The sequence below is a fragment of the Mus caroli genome, chromosome 3 (assembly GCF_900094665.2).
Source record: "Mus caroli chromosome 3, CAROLI_EIJ_v1.1, whole genome shotgun sequence".
NCBI classification, from domain to species: domain Eukaryota; kingdom Metazoa; phylum Chordata; class Mammalia; order Rodentia; family Muridae; genus Mus; species Mus caroli.
In genome coordinates, this window is record NC_034572.1 from 30,587,793 (window position 1) to 30,593,878 (window position 6,086).

The 6,086-nt window shown below is 44.5% G+C and overlaps 1 non-coding gene across 1 annotated transcript; it reads left to right on the plus strand.

Moving 5' to 3' along the window:
- Positions 1–2,595: 2,595 nt before the first annotated feature.
- LOC115030674 lies at positions 2,596–2,700 on the plus strand. The gene has a single exon (XR_003836280.1). It is a non-coding gene; the product is annotated as a U6 spliceosomal RNA (small nuclear RNA).
- The last annotated feature ends 3,386 nt before the right edge of the window (positions 2,701–6,086 follow it).

A 6,086-nucleotide genomic window follows, 5' to 3' on the forward strand; every position in this document is an offset into this window, starting at 1 on the left:
TGTGTGTGTGTGTGTGTGTGTGTGTGTGTGTGAGAGAGAGAGAGAGAGAGAGAGAGAGAGAGAGAGAGCATGCACGTTCGATGTATTTACATTCCAATGCAGTTTCCCCTCCCTCCTCACCTCCCAGTGCCTCCCTTCCCCTCCCCTCCCCCATCTACTCCTCTTTCCCTTCACCTTAGAAAAAGAGAGGCCTCCCATGGTATAAGACTAGGCACACCTTCTTTGCTGAGGATAGACAAGGCAGCCCAATTAAGGCAAAGGGATCTGAAGACAGGCAGTGACGTTAGGGACAGCACCTGCTCCACTTTAGAAGTTCTACAGGAAGACCCAGCCGCACAGCTGTTACATATGTGCAGAGGGCACGCGTCCATCCCGTCCCATGCTTGCTCTCTGGCAGTTTCATCTCTCTGAGCTCCTTTGGGCTTAAGTCAGTTGATTCTGCGGGTTTTTGGTTTTTTTTTCTGTGTGTCCTTGACATCCCCCCCCCCCATTCCTTTCCCATCTTCCATAGGATTGCCCAAGCTCCACCTAATGTTTGCTGTGGGTCTCTGCATCAGCTTCTATCAGTTCCTGGTTGAAGCCTCTCAGAGGACAGATACGCTGGGCTCCTACCTGCAAGTACAGCAGAGTAGCATTATTCTGGGTGGTGAGCTCCCTCTCATGTCATGGGCCTCAAGCTAGGCTAGTCATTGCTTAGGCTTTCCCTCAAATTCTACTCTATCTTTTATCCCTGCACATCCTGTAGGTAGGACAACTTGTGGTTTTGTAGCTCGGTTGGTGGCAACGATGTGGAGCAAGGGGAACACTCCTCCCTTGCTGGTGCAAACTGGTACAACCATTTTAGAAATTATTTTGGTAGTTTCTCAGAAAATTGAGAACAAATCTATCTCAAGACCTTGGGCATATACCCAAAAGATGCCCCACCAATACCACAAGGACACTCGCTCAACTATGTTCATAGCAGCTTTATTAGTAATGGCCAGAAACTGGAAACAACCAGATGTTCCTCAACTAAAGAATGTATAAAGAAAGTGTGGTATATTTACACAATGGACTACTACTCAGCTATTAAAAACAGTGGTATCACAAAATTTGTAGGCAAATGGATGGAACTATACAATATCATCCTGAGTGAGGTAACCCAGACCCAGAAAGACAAACATGGTAAGTACTCACTTATAAGTGGATATCAGTCATAAAAAAAAAAAAAACAAGATAAGCATGTTACAAAACACAGGCACAAAGAAGCTAACTAACAAGGAGGGTCCAGAGGGCTGATGTTTGACTCTCACTGAGAAGGGGAAATAAGATTAGAAATGGGAGTGGAGGGAGGGAGAGAGAGGGGACGGGAACAGGAATGATGAGGTTGAGGGGAGGATGGAGTGATAGGGTACTGGGAGAGACAGCTAGATAGGGGGCCATCTGTGGGACAAGCTAGAAAGCTAGGACAATGGAAAGCCCTGGGAATCTATGAGAGTGACATGAAGTGGAAACTTAAGGGTTCTTTGGGAAGTCGACTGGATGGTGTTTTGCTGGGGCAAACATGTGAAGGAATGTTTAGCTGAAGTGGACACAGATGAAAGGCTAAGACAGACTCATGAAGGAATGCATCATTGAAGCAGACACAGGAGAAAGGATGTTCTGCTAAGGCAAGCATGTGAAAGGACATATGATGAAGGATTCTTTGCTAACAACATGCATGTATTGATCCTTCTTACATTTCGTAGTTAAGCTCCATTTGTCAGGACTCCATAGAGAGAAACACATCAAAAAACTTCTAGTGGTGTGCTGAAGTTTCTTGCCGCTTCTGTAGACTTGGGCTGATGGGCAGAGTGATGTCAGCTGAGACAGACGCATGTGCTGAAACAAGACATGTAGAGGACACATGATGTTTGGAGGGAGTATAAATAGAGCTCGACAGACAGTGACTGAGGCTGAGCTAGGCTTGCTTCTAGAGCTAGCTGTGAAACGCTTATTGGGCTCACATCTTTGCTGAGAGAGGCATAGCTGAGAACTTCTCCTGGCGTTCTTCCAGATTCCTCCTGCTGGCTTGTACCAAGGCTGAGGCCTGGCTGTTCTTGCTAAGTCATGTCACCTCTGCTGCTATCCCAGCACTACTGAACTGGATTGCTGGTGTATCCATGAAGTGTTTGTGAGTGGATGGCGCTGCTGCTGCTGACCTGTGAACTGAACTGCTGATTTCCTGACAACACAGATGGGATTTGCTCCAAAGAACAATTTCTAAACAGGTCCACTTCCCCTGTATCCTGACCTTTCCAATACCTCTTGTGGGAGGTGGGTTAAAAGGGAGTTAAAGCATTTAAGAACCATCATTAAAAATAGGCTTTGAAAACAATTAAAGTTACAGTAACCCTAACTAAGACTCCTAGCAGTGGGGAATATGGAGCCTGAACTGGCCATCTCCTGTAACCAGGCAAGACTTCCAATGGACAGATTGGAACAGCAACCTAGCAGGGTTTTTAAGGCAGTGTTCTTACAGAGAATATGGTTATTTTGAGAGACAGAATTAGCTGTCCCTGAATGACATCTCCTCTCTCTTAGAATAACTTGTATTCAAAAATTAAAAAAAAAATAGTGTTCAATTCAGCAGCACATATACTAAAACCGGAACAATACAGAGATGATTAGAATGGCCCCTGAAAGAAAGACATGCAAATTCATGAAGTGTTCCATATTTTTTTTCTAAAATATATAAAGAACTAAAACAGAAACAAAACCAAAACCAAAACTGGATATTAAGAAAACAAATAACTCAAATTAAAAATCGGGTACAGATCTAAACAGAGTTTTCTCAATAGAGGAATCACAAATGCCCGAGAAGCACTTAAAGACATGTTCGACATCTGTCTTAGTCAGGGTTTCTATTCCTGCACAAACATCATGACCAAGAAACAGTTTGGGAGAAAAGGGTTTATTCAGCCTACACTTCCATACTGCTGTTCATCACTGTCTTAGTCAGGGTTTCTATTCCTGCACAAACATCATAACCAAGAAGCAAGTTGGGGAGGAAAGGGTTTATTCGGCTTACACTTCCATGCTGCTGTTCATCACCAAAGGAAGTCAGGACTGGAACTCAAGCAGGTCAGGGAGCAGGAGCTGATGCAGAGGCCATAGAGGGATGTTCTTTACTAGCTTGCCTCCCCTGGCTTGCTCAGCCTACTCTCTTATAGAACTCAAGACTACCAGCCCAGGGATGGTCCCACCCACAAGGGGCCTTTCCCCCTTGATCACTAATTGAGAAAATGCCTTACAGTTGAATCTCATGGAGGCATTTTTCTCAACTGAAGCTCCTTTCTCTGTGATAACTCCAGCTGTGTCAAGTTGACACAAAAATAGCCAGTACAATTGACCCCTTGTCAACTTGACACACAAACACATCACTAGTAAGCCTCAACCTTTACATTCGTATTCATCCCCAAGATCTAAATAACTTTAAAAGTCCCACAGTCTTTACATGTTCTTAAATTTTCAATCTCTTTAAAATATCCATCTCTTTTAAAATCCAAAGTCTTTTTTACAATTAAAAGTCTCTTAACTGTGGGCTCCACTAAAACAGTTTCTTCAAGAGGGAAAATATCAGGGCACAGTCACAATCAAAGCAAAAATCAATCTCCAACCGTCCAACGTCTGGGATCCAACTCACAATCTTCTGGGCTCCTCCAAGGGCTTGGGTCACTTCTCCAGCCATGCCCTTTGTAGCACACACATCGTCCTCTAGGCTCCAGATGCCTGTACTCCACTGCTGCTGCTGCTCTTGGTGGTCATCTCATGGTACTGGCATCTCCAAAACACTGCNTGACCCCTTCAGTCCTGGGCCGTCAATTGCAACTGAGGCTGCACCTTCACCAATGGCCTTCCATGGCCTCTCACAGTGCCGAGCCTGAACTGCTGTGTGACCCCTTCATGCCTTCAAAACCAGTACCACCTGGGTGACCCTTACACATTACCAAGTCCCACTGCAGAAGGAGTACAANCTTGCCTATCTCTGGAACACAGCCTCCTTGTGCTTTCAGAAAACACTTCCCAGAAGATGTCACCTCAACGATGCTGGTCTCTTCTTAATCACCGCTAATTTCTTAGCTCCAGCTAACCAACATCAATAGTCCCAGTAATGAAAAGTTTTTGCTGCTTGTGGACGTTGTACATCGTGGTGCGGAGCCTAGTGCGCACCACGATGTACAACGTCCACAAGCAGTTCCACAGTCCTCCCCAAAACATGGTCAGGTTGTCACAGGAATACCCCACTCTGCTGGTACCAATTTGTCTTAGTCAGGGTTTCTATTCCTGCACAAACATCATAACCAAGAAGCAAGTTGGGGAGGAAAGGGTTTATTCGGCTTACACTTCCATGCTGCTGTTCATCACCAAAGGAAGTCAGGACTGGAACTCAAGCAGGTCAGGGAGCAGGAGCTGATGCAGAGGCCATAGAGGGATGTTCTTTACTAGCTTGCCTCCCCTGGCTTGCTCAGCCTNCTCTCTTATAGAACNCAAGACTACCAGCCCAGNGATGGTCCCANCCACAAGGGGCCCTCCCCGCTTGGTCACTAATTGTAAACGCCTTACAGCTGGATCTCATGGAGGCATTTCCCCAACTGAAGCTCCTTTCTCTGTGATAACTCTACCTTGTGTCAAGTTGACACAAAACTAGCCAGTACAACATCCTAAGCCATCAGAGAAAAGCAAGACTTTGAGATTCCATCTTACACTCATCAGCCATCTCTCCAACCTCTGAGCACTATCAGATTCTTATCTGATCGCATCCTTCATCCTTTCTTAAAGATGGTTGTGGCAATGCGGTTGAATTCTGGGCAAGAAATCAGTGGAACCATTGCATGGGGTTATAGGACGTATTAACAGCTTCTCTCATAAGCGGTCATCCATTGTGCCTCATTTCTCTCTCTCTCTCTCTCTCTCTCTCTCTCTCTCTCTTATTATCAGACATGGCCTCTAGTTGTGAATTATATCACAATTGGCTGGGAGCTTTGCCTTTTACAGTTATAGCTTACTTGCTTCTCTGGGAGGTTCCTCTAAGCACTCTATGATGAAAAGCAAGTCCAGATGCCATGGCAATCAGCAAGGGACTCTAGTTTATTGAACATCATTGAAACTGGACGGGTCCATAGCCTGCCCTTGCTGCCTGGTCACAGCTCTGTGAGAATCTCCGTGAGACTGGAATCTAGCTGGGAACTTTAGAAGCTGGTGGGCCTCATTGTTTCTTGGCTTTCTTTCCAGGGTATGAATGTGGTATGTTTCCCTTCAAAACACGATGTAGTCCCTCAAATACACACAACAAGGAGCTAGACTCTCTGTCCCTTCAAATCAGACCTCCCTTTCCCCCTTTCCTATTGACTAACATATAAGACAATCTGGGCTTTGTTGAATGACATCTCTCCAATCCTAAAGAATCAATCAAGCTGTTGTGCATTATAAACAGCAAGACACTATATTACAGTGTTGCCAATGAAACCCTGGCCAGTTAGTCACATACCTATCTTGGCTTAAAATGTCTGTTTTCCTTGTATTGCCACCCAGAATTTCATTCTGTGATGGAAGGAAAAAGAACAAGGGACAGAAAGACTTTTATGAAAATGAGTCTTTGCCTTGAGGTCCAGTTTGAAAGCTCTAAGTTCTTGTGTACACTCAAGTCATTAAACTTGATTTTGATTGAGCAAATAGACATGAAGGGCTGTATAATGTCAACTAATTTCATCCTTCTCAGTCATAAATTTTAAATGTAACTTCTCAGGAATGGCTCACAAGGAAAACCAATCCAGTGAAGAGGAAAGTAGGAGTTTATTATGTTAAACAATCTCATACTCCAAGATTGCATCTGTGCTTGGAAATCTAGTGGGGAAATGCATTATTCTTTGTCTTCGAGTTTGCTACTGGAAATAAGGACATGTTAGTCACCTGAAGCTCGTAAGTATAACTAACCACATTAGGGCCACTCATGCTGTCACCTGGCAACCCTTCCAGCACTCAGCAAAGGAGACAGAAGGGAAACATAAAAGTGCCTGGGAACACAGAAGTTTCCTGTGGGTATTAATATAAAATCACTAATAATT